Genomic DNA, 18,720 nt, shown 5'->3' with positions numbered 1-18,720 from the left:
GTTGGCAAGAAGCCTGCTCACCATACCCCTCTGGGTATCCAGTCTAACGGGACGTCACCTTCTTAAAAGCTGCTGATCAGAGTGCCAAAGGGGAAAGTGAGCTATGAGGGGTCTGGTGTTGGTTATTATATCTGCCCAGAATTGACAAACATCAATCCTTCCCCCAGTTCACTGGCCAGCACCATTCACATGCCCTAACCCTGCTGCACAGATGCAGAAAGTGTAACCCCACATATTTTGGAAGCGAGGAAAACCAGAACTGCTCGGTCATCTACATTAATGATTACAATGTATACAAGGCTCAAAAACCCAGATAGTCATGGAAGGAAAGTACCACGTTAGGAGAAAAAAAGCAACCTGGGATACTTGAAAGAGCCCTGGACTCGGAGTCCAGAGACAAAGACCCAGTTCCTGGGGCTGGTACTTGTTTACTCTGTGATCCTCAATGTGCAGCTCCTTCTCCCTTGGTATCTAACATTTTTATATTTTGAAAATAATTGAATATATATAATAATTCAATATATATCTGTTACATGTATCTACCACACACACACAGGACCATAGGGCTTATTGTGACTTTATAGTTACTATCCTTTTCTTTATTGTTGGTTTGTTGGCTCAGTCATGTCTGAATTTTTGCAACCCCATGGACTACAGCACGCCAGGCTTCCCTGTCCTTCACTATCTCCCAGAGTTTGCTCAAACTCATGTCCATTGAGTCAGTGATGCCATCCAACCATCTCATCCTCTGCCATCCCTTTTTCCTCCTGCCCTCGATCTTTCGCAGCATCAGGGTCTTTTCTAATGAGTCAGCTCTTTGCATCAGGTGGCTGAAGTACTGGAGCTTTAGCTTCAGCATCAGTCCTTCCAGTGAATATTCAGGGTTGATTTTCTTTAGGACTGACTGGTTCTGCACCTAATTAAACAAAAACTCTGGATCCCTGGGTTAATATTTGTGCTTTGGGCTACAATTGGCCACACATATCCAATCACCTTTTCTATCTAGAGAAGATCTATTTTTCAGAGGATAAGGAATAACTTTCTCAATTGAAAGACTACATTTTCCACCTTCCTTGCATGTAAGATGGCCATGCGACAGCTTCGGACTAACAATTTGTCAGTAGATGTTTTTGTTGGGTGTATCTTCCAGAAAAGCTCCCTTTGTAAAGGAGGCAATCTGAGCTATCACTTTTCATCCGCAGACTCTCCCTTTCTTCTAGTCTGAATGGAGGGTGTGATGGCTGGAACTCCAGCAGTCATTTTGAGAACATTCGGATGCAAGTCACGCTTTAAAGATGGTAGCGCAACAGCTAGAGACAGCCTGAATCTCTGAGGGCAGCATGGAGCTACTATTCTTCCGACTTCATTTACATGAGGAAGAAGTAATTCTCTACCATGATGATGTCATTTATATTTGGATTTTCAATTATGTCTGATCAATTCCTGATGATAAAACATTGCAAAAATTGATTGTTTTATTGATGACCAAGAAGCGGCTCTCCTCCAGGTCTGAAAAGGAGAATATGGCCCTTGGAACCACATAGGCCTGAGTTCCCATTCCACTGTTCAGCTGTGTGACCTAAGGCAGGGGACTTAGCCTCTCTGAATTCAAGTTTCCTCATTTCTAGAACAGAGATGTTAACAAAGTTCCCCTTCCTCACATGCACAGATTGTATACATGGATGCATGAGACAATATCCATAGAATTCTTATTGTCTGGCACATAGTAGGTGTTAAAGAAAGCAGCAACAACCGTAATAGCTTACATTATTTTGCACTGACTCTGTGCCTTGTGGTGTTCTAAGAGCTTTACATGCACCGACTCATTTCATCCTCACTAAACCCCAGGAGGGCGTATTTCATCATCCTCATTTTACAGATAAGGGAACTAAAACAATAAAGTATGTGTTGAAAAATGATTTGAATATCATGCTGAATAAATGATTGAGGACTCCAGGGGTCCCTGAATATCAGCCACTTGCTGCCTCCGCGGCCTCTGTCACATCTCACTGTGACCTTATTCACCAATACTATTATTGACTTAATATTTTTCAAGTTAATTTTAGATAGAATCACTTTTAAAAATATATTCTCACTCTAAGCAATAAAATATGCCTGGAACCACTGCAGATATATATATATATATACACTTCACAAAGCATATGGTACTACCTACTAGAGCTAAACACACATTTATGCGATATGCTCATGTGCTATAGTTTGGCCCAGCGATTCCAGTCCTGGATATATAAACTATAGGGAAAAAATGCTCGTAACCACCCAAAGACACAAGATAGAATTTTATAGCAGCTCCTTACTCGGATAACTCAAATGCCCATCAGTAGTACAACGGTGACATAGATTGTGATATATTCATTCAATGGAATACTACTCAACAGTACAAAGTACAGACTCCTGATTCCTGCATGGGATGAAGACATAACACGAGGGGAAAGTTTGATACCAAGGGGTAAATCTATTTGTTTGAGGTTCAGAAGATACAGAGGTCAGGACAGAGGTTACATCAGGGCAAGTGTTAACAGGAAGGAACACGAGGGTCCTCCCTGGGGGTCTGGAAATGGGCTGCATCTTGAGCTGGGCGGTGGGCATGCACGTGTAAAATTTAATTGAGTTCTTAGCTGCATCTTGGTGCCCTTTATTATAATTAAGTTACACCTCAATAAAAAGTCTATTAAAATTTGTTCAAAAGGATCAAGTGAGTCATGGGGCTGCATGCAATCATCCCACCCACGGGGAAGCAGAGTGTTCCCCACAAGAGGCAGAATGTTCTTGGTAAATGTCAACTCAACAGGAGACATGGTGGCCCCCGGGACCAATACCTACAGGAGAAGCAGCCACTTCTGTGCCACATCCCGGTCATCCTCAGGTTCCCAGAAGAGGACTGGGCTCTTGGCCGCCGAACTCTGTCCCAAGGCTCTGCTGGTTACAACCCAGCTCCTGACCTAGCAGCTGCCAGCTCCTTGCTGCTTCCCCCTTAACACTGGCTCTTGTTCAATCTGCCTCTTTCTCCCTCCCCGGCTCCATTATCTTGCAGCCAACTTCCAATGAGGGTGTTTGCTTTGGCCACATGTTAAAACTGAAGCATATCCTGGCCTACAAGGGGAATCTTCTCCTTTGCGGAGCCCAGTGGGTGGAGAAGCAAAGGAGGAGGAAGGGAAGGTGGAAGACGGGGAGGTAGGATCTTGATGCATGCCACGCCACTTTAGGAAGGATGGAGAAAGGTGTTGAGAAGGGGTAATGTCAGGAGCAAGGTCATGTACTTCATTCACCTTTAAAGCCTCCGTGCGCGCATGCACGCATGTGTGTGTAGACAGAAAGGGAGAGAGAGAGACAGTAAGACAGAAAAAGAAGGAGACACTGACAAAGGGAGGCAGAGAGAAGATACAAAGAAAGGCGGAGCACACATTTTCTCTGAAACACGACCTCTTTCCCACTGCTTTTCAAAGACTCACAAAAATATCTGAGACCACTCCTCCCAAGTCAGCAAATTCATTGGCTACAAAATATTAAAAGACAGCTGAAGAATTTAAATAAGACCAGGTTAACCAACAGTCTACAGTTCTATGTCAATTTGTCCCCACGTCCCCCTCAGCATGAGCTTTGTGAGGCCAAAAGAGAGAGAGAGAGAGCCAAAGAGGAGGCTGATCAGTGTGGTATCCCCGGCCTGTGCCCCCCAGGGTTGGGGATTCCCCCCTCCACAGCCAGGTCACCTCTAAGTCTATGTGTAGGCTGAATGCCAAACATCAGGCCCAGAGAGGGGCTGAGGTTGCTCAGAGACACACAGCAAATCATTCCTTCCTTCATTCAACACACCCTTCCTGGATCTCTTCCAAGTGTCAATCTCTACCCTGGCTGCTGGGGACAGAGAAGTGACAATCTGTCCCCTGGCCCTCCGATCTAGTCAGGAAGAGGGAGAACACATTAAATCGGTCATTCATTTCTGAGCATGCACAGCAAATGTAGAACTAGAGCGGACGTGTGAGTGGAGAAGCTTAACTTAACCCTGCACAGACTTGAGATGGTTCGCTCCTAAAGGCTCCCAGGGGAAGGTGGCATTTGGCCTGGGGCAGCATTAGCAAGGGAAGAAGGGCTGCGCCAGGCTGTAGGAATGACATGTGCCAAGGAGATCTAGAGTCTGAAAGAGTGAGATGGACTGAGGGAGCTCGTTTGGCAGGGAGCTCTGTGTTTGGCATGCTGTGTCTCACTGGACCCTGCTCGATGAGTTAGTATGATACCCATTTCCTGGATGTCAAAACTGAGGCCTTAGTCCTGGAGAAATTTGCCCAAGATCACAAAACTGCTAAGTTCCCTCTGGGGTTCACATTCTAATTTCTCTAATCCAGAACTTGTGATCTTTAAAAACAAGATTTAACTCTGTATCTTTTTTTTTTTTCTTCTCTTCTTTGCCACTCCTTGAGGCATGTAGGATCTTAGTTCCCTGACCAGGAATCAGACCCATGCCCCCTGCATTGGAAGCACAGAGTCTTAACCACTGGACCACTGGGGAACTCCCTAACTCTGTACCTTGGGACATTCTGGCCTTCTTCCCATAAAGGACCCGCCCCTTCCCAAACCCAGGTGTGCTGATGAGAGTTCTCATTGCTCCAGTTCCAGTGCTTAATTCTGCGTGCTACGTGGCTGCCTGGTATATTCAAGATGGCTGCCCTGCATTAAGTTCTAGGGTTGATTAGCAATGTCTGCCCTGGGTACCAGGTGAAGAAACAATGGTACACACACCACTTACTAAATCTGGGCTAGAGGCTTCATGAGAGAATTTCATTTCTGTCTGGGCTTTCAGGACAAAATCTCCCATCCACCAGCGGCCCTCATTACGCAGGAAGAAAGCTGAGATTTTTATAAGGAAGGGTGACTTGTTTACTAGCTGGGAATCCTACAGGGAGAACCTTGCCTCTCACTGGGACCTGATTTTGAAAGTCCTTCGGTATCACCCAGCCTGATACCCTTTCTCAAGCCCTGCTTCCTCCCACCACCTCTCTCTGACTCTTCTTATATAAAGCATTTTCCCCCCATTCCATCTACTGGGGTTTCACGCAGTCGGAACTGCAGAAAGGAACAGTCCTTCGCAAAGGTAACCCCCTCGTTTTTAACGGGAAGCACAGCCATGAATCAAGCCAGCAAATATTCTCAATCCAATCCCCCCCACTTCTTCCAAGGGAAAAGGGAGGGGGAAATCTTTGAGAAAACTGGCCCCACCATCAACACGTTTCAGACCCTCTCTCATCTGGCTCGACACCCCAAGTGGCAAAGCAATCGGCACACACCACCAGAAATAAAAAAAAAAAAGAAAGAAATTCTAACAAGACATTAATAGATAAATAAAAATAGCTTCCACAAGAAATGATGAGGAGTCACGCAACAAAATGATTTCTTTCTGTACGCGTAAACTCATGAATAATCAAATTGCACAGTCCCCAAAGGAGCCAGGCGCAGGTCTTGTCAACCTCATCCCGTTCTCCTTCTGGAAGGTCACCTCAAACCTTGGCGGGCCTGGGTGGTTCTGCCCCTCACATCTCCTCCCTACCCCTCACCTTCTCCCAGCAGCACCCCCACCTCTTCCTGAGAGGGGAGAAATTAATTCCCAGTGCTATGGAAACGTGCAGAAAATCTGAATGGAAGACGGGGCCAGTGCTCATGAATCATGAAGCAGAAAGGGGAGTTCGATAAAATATTGGAGGGGGGGTCCCCAGGCCACAGATTTTTCGAGACAAACCAGAGCCCTTGCTTCAAGCTTCTTGAGTGTCACATTTTAACCTACCAGCTGCCTCAAGAAGCAAGAAGATCTTCCCTGCCTTTTTTCTTCTCCCTTAAAAAAAATTTTTTTTTATTTTTTTATTTTTCCTCATGTGTTAAGGGAGGGAACAGTGACAGGGACAAGTGACAGCTCGCTAATTATTCCCTTACTGCCACTGCTGTTCTGGCTTTGGACGCATTGCTCATTTCTGCCCGTCTTTGCACTGAATAATGCATGGGTCCCTATCTGTATTCAAGCGGCACCTCCGGGGACCGCCAGCCTAACTAGCTGATAACTGATTCAGTTTGTAAGCAGGGCCTCTGGGAGTTGCAAGGAAAAGTAGCCAAGAACAAATTTAACACTTCTTTCTCATTTCTTCAGAACATCAAGAAGAGGCAGGTGGGGAAGCGGCTGGGGATGCATGCTGGGTCCTTGAAAGGTACTTGACCTCGAGTTAAGGGGAAAGAGAACCTTGGCCCCAGCTGGGGGAGAGGTTATACTGGTGAAGATGATGACGATGTGATGAAAATAGTTAAGGGTATTTGAAGGCTTACTGTGTGTCTACCTTTGTACTAAACACTTTGCATGCACCCTCTCATTTATCATCACAAGAACCCCTTGCTGGCAATGCAATGGCAGGTGTATCGGTTAGCTATTAGCATGATAATGCTGCATAACAAATGGCCTCCACCCCCACCCCCAATCACAGAGAGGGGCAAACACATTTCCAGCCTTTGCCTGCATCATGTCTGCTAACAGCCCACTGGCCAGAGCAAATCACACGGGCATACCCAGAGTCTAGGAGGAGAGAGGAAGCCAATGCTGCCCACATGAGTCCGTGGCTAGGGTGTGGGTGTCTAATACTGTCATAGGGAAGTAAAGAGTTAAGTACCGAGAGGGAGACTCCAGAACAATCCCTCCTGGGAATCAATACCTCTCAACCCACAGCCCCAAGCAAATTCAACTTTTGCCAAAAGACTTATAGCCTTTGATCTCCAGACTGGGCTCTTCATTAAATGATGTCAGATGCCTACAGTGCAAATGACAATGACCATCAAAATGGCAAATCCTTGGCCAGTGTCTAAGTGCTTTACATGTATTGACTCCTTTTCTTCTCTCAATAACCCATTAAGGTAGGTGCTATTATTATCCCTGTTACAGGCGAAGAAACAAGCAGAGAGAGGCTAAGCAATTTGCCTGAGGTCACACAGCCAGTAGGTGGCAAAGCCAGGATTGGAAGCCAGGCTGGCGGCAGAGAGCAAGCTCTGATCCACGATAGGTGAAAATGGGTTGTCACGTAGGAGGGTGAGTTTTGGACGCAATGGACGCTGTAGTTGCAATGGCAGAGTGCAGTTAGCTCTGAGACATATAAATGAGCAGGGTCAGGCTGGCGCCTGAGCCAAGGCCAACCAGTCCCTGAAGGCCGGGACACCTGCCGCTGGCCCCTTCCAATGGGTGACGTGTTCCGAAACCTGCTGGTGGAATTGCTGACCCCCTGCCACCTGGCCAGGTGGGCCCAGGCACCTTCAGAAACCGTGGGCACTGGAAGCACAGCTGACTCTCCACCATCTAACGCTCCTCTCACAATGCTTGGCTAGGGACCACCATACTCCTTTATCCCCGCTTCTTCCCCAACTAGATCCGGTGATGGCAGACAACAGAAGTAAGGCCGGCTATTATTTCATGAAGGGTGATGAGACAGGGTACAGATCCACTGCTTGGATGTCAAATAATCGCGGATATGGTCCACTTTGAGAACTAGGAATTTACTCCTTACCCAGATGAAGATACCCAGTCCGGAGGTCGTGGGCCATTCACACTTGCACAGCTTTGGTCCTTGGAGCTGCGCACAGTGCCTGGTGCATTGTAGGGGCTCAGAGATTCACAGGTGAATGGCTGGGTGAATGGACGCTCACCCATGCAACGCCACCTGCCAACAGCCTTCCAGCGTGCCTTCCAGATGAGAAGCGAAGGCTTGGAGAACTGACTCTATTGAACGAGAACCATTCCTTTCATGGAGGGTTTATTTATGAGCACCTACTATGTGTCAGGCATGGTTAGAGGCTGTGGATCCAAAATCTTTGCCGTCGCGGTCCAGTGAACATCCAACACAACGTCAGTTGGGGAGGAATAAGACGGAGAAAGGGGGATGGGGAGTGATGGGGGTTGGTATAGGTGTTTTTGGGCTTCCCAGATGCTGTTAGTGGTAAAGAACCCCCCTGCCAATGCAGGAGACACGGGTTTGATTCCTGGGTTGGGAAGATCCCCTGGAGGAGGGCATGGCAACCCCCTCTAGTATTCTTGCCTGGAGAATCTCATGGACACAGGAGCCTGGCCAGTTACAATCCATAGGGTCGCAAAGAGTCAGACGTAACTGAAGCGACCTAACACACACACACACGGAAGTTTTCACCTCCTAACCTGTGCCAAGCACCGAGCTGGTCCCTTACATATCTGATCATCTGAAGAGCTCCCCCAGCATCCTGTGAGGATAATATTTCATCATTATACCCATTTTACAGATGAGGAACAACCGAGGCTCTAAGAGAGATGTCTTCCCACATACATGAGACTGGAGGTTAGTACCCAGGTTGGTCGGAGCTGTCTGAGCAGGGCAGGACGTGGGTACCCCTCAGCACCACCAACCCCCCCCACCCCAGGCTAGTGGTCAAGGATGCTGGACTCTAGGTGGGAAGCCACTCAAGGTCCCCACAGCTGTCACCTGCCCAGGAGTGCATCTGCATTTAGCCGCCTAGGCCTGTCTGCTGGGGCGACACGGGGTTCGCTGTCAGAAGCCGCATGTCAAGGCGGCAGCGGGGGAGGCAGGCGGGCTGTTGGCAGGTGGCTTAAAATAGCAGCGTCCTCACGGTGGCAGGAGCTCCGTTCTCCCGGCCGAGAACACTCGGGAAGATTTCTCAGGCTGGCAGCCACCCCCTTGCTGGGGGGCTCCTGGCAGAGAAACTGTGTTCGATGCAAGGTGCCCCCTTGCTCCTAGGATGAAAGCCAAACTCCAGAACTTTCCTGAGTTGCCCCTCACTCCCAGCTCTGTTCTCCTCACACCCTTTCCTCTGGTCACCCCCACCAAGCTGCATCCAAGACACCCCTTGTCCCTGGCTGCCTAAAAGGCCCTCCCTGATATCTTCTCCTCCTGGAAATGGATTCAATAGACTTGAGCTTGAGCAAACTCCAGGAGATAGCGAAGGACAGGGAAGCCTGGAGTACTGCAGTCCATGGGTTCGCAGAGTCGGACAGGACTTAGAGATTGAACAACAACAACAATATATGTCCGTGGGAATCACTTACAAGGTACTGAAATCTTTTCCTTCAAGCTCAGCTCACTTGCCAGGGGTTGGGAACCTTCTAGATTCTCCCAGGAGCAGAAATCCTTCCTTCCTCCAAGGCATATAGCCCGTTCTCAGATCGGAATTGGAAAAATCCTGGTTTATGGCTCCCTCCAACCTTCTTGACTGGATAGGCCGCTACACCTAGAAAGAGTAACATTGTTCAACCTAGGCTGGCAGGTAACTGGCACATGGGGCAGACCTCTCCTAGCCGTGTACACGGCAGACACTGCTAATCAATCATAGCATCCTTTCTTTCCCAGCCCTGGAGCGCTGAGGCGACCGAGCAATTGGCTAGAGTTGGCACCAAGATGATGCCTTAATGGCTTCTCACTTCCAAGTGTCATTAACTACAGCCTTTCAATAAATGGCCTCCAGAAGCTTGTCTTCAGGGCTGCCTTGGCCATCTGACTGGGAGGCTCTTGAGGGCACGACAATGACATTTATTTCAGCATCTCCTCCTCTCGGCACAGAGCCTGGCAAAAACTAGGCTCTGAAGAAATGTCTGCTCAGAGGGGGAACCGGAGGACTGGGGCATTCAGGCAGTGCTGATGGACACAGAAACACCTTGCTGAGGCTTTTCTAGGCCCTGGGACTCTCCTGGGTCCTCCTTCCTGCTCTCTGTCCTCCGGTCTCCAGGGAGCAGAGTCCAGAGCCCAGGAAACCCAAACCACAGGCTCCTTGAGATCAGCCCCAACTCAAACAATGGTTGCCCCGTGACTGACTGCACAGAGATAACAGGTCAAAGATCAAAGATCTTCGGAAGAAAACAGTGGGAGGGAGAGAAAGCGTCTCACCAGATCCTGCACTGTCCCTGCACCTCGGTGTCTTTATTCTGAAACGCAGATAATACCTCTGCCTGGCAGGACGGCTGGAGATACTGAGCAGAAAGTCCTCTCTGGCGTCCAACAGGAGTTAGGGTGAGAATGCTGATGGCGATGATGATTTTACCAAGTCAATCATGGAGACTCCCTAGAGAGACAGAAATGCCTTCGGAGAAACCCGAGCTCCAGCCTCCCCCAGTTCCCACCTCCGTGCAACCTCCCACTCCTGGAAAAGGTGCCAGGAAGAAGGAGGCAGCCCTCACCCCACTTCCAGAAGAGGAGAGCGGCAGAGGGAAGGGAGGGAGCCCTTTCTCTGGAGATAGTATGTCCTGCCAAGATCACTCTTGGTCTTGTTTTATAGCTGGGAAAAGTTAAGACCCGTGAGACAATGGAACTAGCCCAATTCCATGGAGTAACAATCCTCTGCATCTGCACCTGGGATCTGTTGATTCCAGCGACCTTGGTTTTTGCACAGAACCATTCTACCTTGTTGGAAAGGCACCCACCCTGATCACTCACTCACTCATTTACCTTGTTGAGTTTTACCGAGCATGCTCTGGAGGACTTCATAGTCTCGTGGTGGCTGGGGAGGGGCGGAAATGGAGGGTGACCTGACATGCCGTTAAATTATTTCAGCATATAGGAAAAGTGTTTGAGCTGAGTTTGGGGAAAATTTTGCAGAAGGACTGTGCAGGTTGGGTTTTGCAGTATGAACAGGAGTTCATTAGAGGGCCCTAACTGGAGGAAGAGCCTTTTGGGCAGAGGAGATGGGGTAGGAGGAAAGGCAGGGAATCCATGAAAAAGCATGATGTGCTCGAGGACCATTTAGCAGAATTGAGCATCCCATCTCAGAGCGTATGGTGGTGCACCTGCAGGAGGCAAGGCCAGGAGGTAGATCAAACCGGAGCCTAGAGGTCCTCCCACGGCATTTGTGCTTTTCCCTGTGGGCAGGGGAGTCATGAGGTGTGTTCCAGTTCCACTGTTTATGACACAGCTTCCATGTCCACTTCCGCTCAGCTGCCTGGCAGCAGGCTGCTCTCACCAAGGCCAAGGGGAGACGTGGCATGGGGCAAGGATCAGCATGGACTTTCCCACAAGGACTGCTGCTCTCCCAGAGAAACTGTGCCCACCCGGAATTTAAACCACAGAGACTCAGAATCCCACCATTTGACCTCTCCAACTCATGGATGCCACAATTTAAGGAATGGTAGCATTCACCTATTTGCCCCATCATTTGGTTAATAAAGTTGAAAAGCCCCCAGCAGATAGTGTGCTGTGCTGAGTCGCTCAATCGTGTCTGACTCTTTACAACCTCATGGCTCCTCTGTCCATGGGATGCTCCAGGCAAGAACACTGGAGTGGGTTACCATGCCCTCCTCCAAGGAATCTTCCCGACCCAGGGGTTGAACCTGTGTCTTCTGCATTTCCAGCACTGGCAGTCAGACTCTTTACTGCTAAGCTTCCTGGGAGGCCCATAGAAGACAGTGTATCCATCAGTTATTGCTGTGAAACAAATTACCCCAAATCAGTGAGTTATATCCGCAATCACCTACTGATTGGCTACTTGCCTGGGACTCATCTTGGCTGGACTCACTGGTGCCTCTGCTGGTCACCTGGGGTTCTGCTCTAAACTGGGCTTGTCTCTTCCTGCTCTCGGGACCAGCAGGGAGTTAGCGGTGGGTTGGGGGTGGGAGGAGGTGAGGGAGCAAGGGAGTGTAGATGACCTTCTGGAGAAGTTTGGCCCTGAGGACACAGAATCTGGGAACAGGGCCACTGCTCTCACTCAGGGGTTCCTGAGGGGTGAGCTGGGGCTTGTGCCAGTAGGGTCCCCAGCCCTGATTGGGGTGGGGAGAATCAGGAGCACCCAGACACGGTCATGTCTGGATGGGAGAAGTCTCATTTGGATTGGCAGGTCCCTGTGGTCCAATGGATGCTTGAGGCTGTGTCCACCTCATCCAGAGGTCAAGACCCCACCCCAGGTCCACTTCGCTCAGCGGCCCTACCATCAGGGCCACTCACCCAGCTGCGAGAGGAAGCAAGCTCCCCGCTTCCCTCAGCGGCAACCCCCTTGGGGAGGAGAGAGCAGATAGCAGAACCGTGCTATTTACAAGCTTTCAAATGGGTTATTGAATCATAAACCGAAATCACAGGCTGTAACCAAATCAGCAAGGACCAGATTCAATAAAGTGAAAAGGGAGGGGGAATAAAAATCCCACCTAGAAGCTTGTTAAAGCCTTCTCTGCCTCTCCTGGCCCCGCTTTCTGAACGTCTCATTGTTTCTGGTGAATAAACCCAGCCTGGTCTGGTTTGATGCCGGTGCTATTAATTCCATATGTGGTTTATGAGTGGAGGAAAAGGCCGTCATTACGCGCCATTGGAACCTGAAAAGAACCCAACGGGCGCTTCATCTCCGCCTTGCTGGGGCGGCTGCAGCCTCTGCCGAGTTGGGAGTGTCTCAAATTCTAACGCATGAAAACTTTTAGGGTGGGGGCGTGCACCCCACCATTCTGTGGTGACTGTGGAGTCTCCATGTATGGGGGGGGTCTCCATTTAAGGAAGTCCTGGGGTCAGTCAATGACCTTCTGTGAGGCCATATATATGTGTATAGGACTTAATAGTGTATAAAGCACCTTCGTGTGTCTTTCGGAATTATAATGAAAACTCAGAGTGCACGGGCTTCCCCGGTGGTGCCAGTGGTAAATAACTTGCCTGCCAATGCAAGAGACATGGGTTCGATCCCTGGGTCGGGAAGATCCCCTGGAGGAGGGCATGGTAACCCACTCTCATATTCTTGCCTGGAGAATCCCATGGACAGAGGAGCCTGGCAGGCTACGGTCCACAGGGTCACAAAGAGTCGGACATGACTGAGCAGCTGAGCACTCAGGCACACGGTGTTGGAGTCTATACCCGCTTGCACCACAGCCCCATTATTAACGCTGACCCTGCCTCTCCATTAAATGAAGTAATGTGATAGTCGGACGTGGGAAAAACTAATGACCATCACATCTTTGGGTATTCCGGAGGATGTTAATACTTTATCGTGCAAAAGGAGGACTCTGGTTAACAGTGACAAAAGCCATCCCCCGCAGGGCTGGTAAGTTGCCTGAGTGCTGAGATCCACCCCCACAGCACGTCTACCTGACCCAGGCCCCCAGGCCTGCCCTGCTTCCTGCACTTACTCTCCAATCAAACCAACTTTTCTTCGGTTGTTGAATATCCCCTACGCACTTTCATGCCTCTGGGCCTTAGCACAAAGCCTTCCTGATGCCTGATTTTCTTTCCTTCCTTTGGACTACTGGCAAACAGATACTTAGAGATTCGGCTCAAAAACCACCTCCTTCTTGAAGCCTCTCAAGACTCCCCCTGCGAGCAGAATCAATTCTTTCTCTGTGCTTCCTGCAGTTGGAGGGAATTCTCCTTGTATCCTTACCAACCCTGGGTTCTCATGACAGGTCTGTGTGTCTGTCTCCTTCACCAAGAACTCCTTGAGGGCAAGAACAGGGATGTATTCATTTCCATGGGATCTGAAAAAATTGTGACTGAAGGAATGAATGACTGCAATTTCTGCCCTGGCTGGACTATAGGGAGACCTGAATGCTGGTCCAGGCTGGGCCACGGCCTCCCCGTGTTCTCTTGGAAAAGGCATGTTGCTTTTGAGCACCTCAGTTTCCCCATCTGTCAGTTGACAGGTGTGGATGAGTCAGCCTCCAAGAGCTTTCCGTGGCTGCTGATTCTTCCTCATCCTTCCCCCGCCTCCACCCCCTCTCGCAGGGACCCCATTGCAGTGATCCAGCTCCCCTGTACCCTTCTCTCTGTTACCCGCATCTCCCCACCACCCAGCAGGTCCTAGAGGTTTTCCTGCCAAAAGCTCTCTCGAATCTGTCTTCTCCTCCCCCATTTGCCTCCCTGGTGCCAACTGCCCTCATCTCTTGCCTGGAGGCTTGCAGTAGCCTTAACTTGCCAGCCCCCTTCAGCCACTGCACACTCAGCAATATGTGTGATGTTTTCAAAACACACGCTCAGTCACGTCTCAGCCCTGATGAACCCCTCCCATGCCTCCTCTGGCCCCCAGGCTGTGGACCAGAGAGACCTCCTGGAAGGGGATGGCCAGCCCCCTCCACCACAGCATGCCCCTGCCCAAACTCTCCATGGCTCCAGCCACGTGGACTTTCTTCCTGTGATCTGTCTTACCCTGCTTGGTCCACATGCCAGCCTCTGAACATGGCGTTCCCTCTGTCTGGAAAGTTCTCAGCCCTAGCCTTCTCCCCATGATCAGATTTCAGCCTGATTATCAGAAGCACTAATCTGAGGAAGCTCAGGGAAGCCCACAGGACCTCCCCAGACCACACGGGCTGTTCCAAGCTCTCTTTCGCCCCCCGTTGCAGTCCTTATCCCAGTTTCCAGTTTAATTTTACTCTGGAGATTTTGCCGCACATGTGTCTCCACCCCTGGACCGCGAGCCAGACAAAGGAATGACAACCTCCCCAGACATCCTCCCCGCACCCCATCTCATGACATCTGCATCATCCAGCCCTGTGCCTGGCAAGAACTCACAAATATTTGCAAAATGAATGAATGTGTTCTCTAGTGCTGGGAACTGGGCTTAAGGAAGGCGTCACACTGTCTGTCCTGCTTGGACCTCGGTTTCACCAACTCTGAAATGGGCTCATGAGCGTTCACCCCTCAGCAACTGATTCCAAGACCACCCGGAGCAGAGTGAGATGCTCCAAGGTCTGGGAGGCAGGAGAGCTGAGGGTTGGTGTCGGGAGGGACCCCAGACGCTGTCAGGATGACTGGGCTACCACTGGTTTTTGTGACCATCTGCTCGGTTCACTGAGGGCTGGGCAGCGGAGCCAGGGCCGTGAGTCCCGCGAAGGGTCACAGAAATAGGCGTTCAGTTTGCAGACCTGGTGGGGGGAACAGAACTGGGTCACTGTGTCTTGGACGTGGGCTCCTGCTCCGTGGAGTCAGGTCAGGAGGAAGCAGGGACTTCTGTGGGAGCAGGCTTGTTCGGACGGGGTGAATGGGGAGTCCCAAATATCTCCGTAAAGTAGTGATTTTTTAAAAAAATTATAGAAAAACAAACATAAAATTTAGCCATTTAGCCACTTTTAAGCGTGCGGTTCAGAGGCATTAAACACACTGACGTGTTGCACAAACATCACCACCATCCATCTCCAGAACCTTTTCATCACCCTAAACTGAACTCTGTACCCAGTCATTGATGACTCTTGATAATCCCCTCGCTTCAGCCCCTGGCAGCCTCCTCTCTGCTTCCTGTGTCTACGAACCTGATTGCTCTCTGTACCTCCTATAAGTGGACACGTACGGCATTTGTCCTTTTGTGCCTGGTTGAATTCACTCATGACCGTGTCGTCAAGGGTCATCCCTTGTATGTGTCTGAACATCCTTCCTTTCTGAGGCCAGATCGTATTCCATTATACAGATGGACCACTCTGTGTTTAGCCATCTATCTTCTGATAGATGGATAGATGGGAGGTTTTACTATTTGGTTCTTGTGAACTGTTTTTGCTGCAAGCATTAGAAGGAAATATTAACATTCATGGTAATAAGGCTACAAGGGGTTGTAGAAAGGGCTTTAGGATTAGATCTGAGTTCCAACCTTGATGCTGCCATTTACCAGCTGTGTGACCTCAGGCAAGTTACTTGACCTCTCTGAGCCTTCATTTCCTTATCTCCAAGAAGAGGGAAAGAACCAACATCTCCTCATGTTGATAGGACTGAGGGTGGTGACAGGCTTAGAACAGGTGCTCAGTAATGCACTAGGAGTTCCTCGTTCACGCTCCTGCCCAGGACTGCTATGTGCGGTTACGTGTGTTGTTCACTGCCCAAGGGCGCCTGGTCCAAGTTCTGGACTTGCTGGTCTGAATCCAGGGGACAGCTCCTGCCAGGAGGGGGCAGCTGTGTCCCACTCCCACAAAGGCACCTCTATGTTTCTGCAGCCCCCAGCCTCAATCAGCCCAGACACCTGCTTGACAGTGAGGGCTGGCAAAGCACAGAGAGGCTAATTAACCAGCCCAAGGCCACACAGTGACCCTTGGACCCCTTCAGGTGTGAGAACCTGGCTCCCAGCCCGGAGAACAGGGTGAAGCGTGCAGCCCTGAGCCTCAGGCAGGCGAGCAGACAGGAGGGCCCATGGGCTGCCCCTCGGCCTCCCACCCCTCCCCCACTCCTATTAAGGAGCGGAAACAGAAATGAAAAACTTCAAGCCTCCGTCTGGTTCACGGTGAGGCCCCACCTTGGGGAGGTGGCCGCTGATACAGGGCTCCGCGTGCTGACTGTGCCCCCTCCCGCCCCTCCCCGACTGGCGCGTTCCATCCTGGAATCATTTTTCAGACAGCCCACAGCCCGGCCCGCCAGACTATTTAGTCTGGGTTTGGTGACCCCCGTCTGACTGCAGGCAGGACGTGCTCAGGTTTCGGGCCTCCTCGGTACAATCACTGCGGCGCCCCCCTCCTTCCTGCCCCCCGCCCCGACTTCTTACACAAACACTTACCTTCAGGCCCAGGAGTTCCTGGCACGCTTGCGTCAGACCCGGCCACTGGCTTCCAGAAGGGCGCGCCGAAGCCCGACAACACGGCCCTCTGTCCAGGGGTCCGTGGGCTCTGACCTTCCAAAGCGTCATGTCAGCTTAGCTGGATGGCACTCCCTCGCTGCTCCTCCTCCTCGACTCTCTCTGACCCTGACCAGCGGATAAACAAGTTCATTCAAAGGAAAAAAAGATGGTGGGAATTCAAAATATTTTTTCCGCGCATCCATGGGCGGTGGATTAGCAAATTGTTCTGGCTGCACATCTCAGGCGGGGAAACTGAGGCCTCAGAGGACAAGAGAAAGAAAAGAGTCAAGCCCAAGAGGTGGGAAGGGGCAAAAACCAGGAACCGAAGTCAGATCTTCGGCTCCCAGGTCATCTCCACGTCAGCGAAATTCAGCTTTCGTCTGTTCTCCCTCTGGGTCCTGCACCGCCTTTCAACAACCCTTTTTGAAAATCTTCTGACACTTCCTGAGATGCTAAAAAATTGGGTGTCCTGGAAACAGAACTGCCTTATTTATTGTCATCTTGCGGGCATGTGTGCTGCGTTGCTTCCATCGTGTCTGACTCTGTGTGACCCCATGGACCGTAGTCCGCCAAGCTCCTCTGTCCATGGGATTCTCCAGGCAAGAATACTGGAGTGGGTGGCCATGCCCTCTTTCACGAGATCTTCCCAAGAAGATCGAACCCGCGTCTCTTATCTCCTCTGCACTGGCAGGAGGGCTCTTTAACACTAGCGCCACGTGGGAAGCCCTTATGTCATCCCAGTTGGGTACAATAAAGTCAGGAAGGAGTATGTTGGTGGTCTCTGCATCCTAAGGGGTTTTGATGCCATAAGTCAAGTTCCTTTAAGACCTGCAAGCTCGGACTTCCCTCTCAGTCCAGTGGTTAAGACTCCATGCTTCTGATGCAGGGGGTGCAGGTTTGATCCCTGGTTGGAGAACTAGGATCCCACATACCGTGTGGTGAGCCCAAAATAAATAATTAATTAATTTAAATATATATATTTTTAAAACCCTGCGTGCTTGGCACCCTGCCAGAAGGGTGGACAGTAGCCAGGACTGATGTCTCATATCTGTTGAGCCCTCCGCCGTGCGCGTGCCGGGCACTGTGGCAAGTTCTCTATGTGCAGTTTCCTCAGAAGGTTGAGGGAAGGGTTATTTCTACAGCCCATTTTACAGATAAAGAAACTGAGGCCCAGAGTAGGCAAATAACTTGGAGAAGGTCACACAGCCAGTGGAGAGAGGAGCCTGAATTCAGGTGTCTTTGACATTTTCCTGTATTTCTTTCTTCACCAGGAACATGTTTGGATTTTTTTAATCATACAAAATCAAAACAGTATCATCCACAGTAACAATAGCAGGAAGCAATATGATCCACCTTGGTGTCCACATATATTACATGTTACCTAGCCTCCTTCAACCCCCCACCTTCACACACACACACACACCAGGGCTAACTGCCGTGGGCAGTTTGGTGGCTATTTCTGCTGATTCCCCCACACCATCAAATACTCATTTATATGCAGATGTATAATTTTATAGGGCTTTCTAAGCCATACATATGTGCAAGATTTGATTTTTAAAAATCAATAGGAAATGTATTGCTTTTGCTATGGGGGGGAGAGAATAGAGATATTAAAAATTAAATCAAATTTCCAAAGAGGACAGAGTTGGGCATTTCAAAGTTGCCAAGGCAAAGTTCTATTCCAGAAAGTTCCGCACCAGCGAAGCTGGCGTCCCCACGGAGATGCTCTCATCCCAATGGCTAGCCGTTGTACTCAGTGGGGGTGGGGAGGGAGGGAACGTCTCTAATTCCCACCAGCTCAGCTCGCCACCCCCTCCCCACTGCCCCTGGTCGATGAGCATTGTGTTCAGTTTGTGGACTCAGCAAAACACGCCGGCCCTGCTCTCTCCCTGCTCGGATTGGAAGGTGATTGCCTGCTAGCCAATTAATTCTGCTTTAATTGCTCCGGCTCTCTAACGCAGACCTGAAGAGCTAATCTGACCGGGGGTGGTTCGCCTGGCAGATGCTATTCTACCAGCTCTGGGGAGATGCTCAAAGAGTCTGAAAAGAAGCCGCGATTCTCTGTGGGGTCCTCTGGGTGGTCTGGAGGGGAGGCCCAGAAAACGGACCAGAGAAGACGCCACCAGCAAAAGGAGCCAAAGGTGGGGGGTGGATGGGGGGACGGATGGGGGCAAGTGGTAGGGTCTAGTCACCACCCACCACGAC

This window comes from Bubalus kerabau, chromosome 16 (genome assembly GCF_029407905.1).
Source record: "Bubalus kerabau isolate K-KA32 ecotype Philippines breed swamp buffalo chromosome 16, PCC_UOA_SB_1v2, whole genome shotgun sequence".
NCBI lineage: Eukaryota > Metazoa > Chordata > Mammalia > Artiodactyla > Bovidae > Bubalus > Bubalus kerabau.
Note: the sequence above shows the minus strand (reverse complement) of the source record.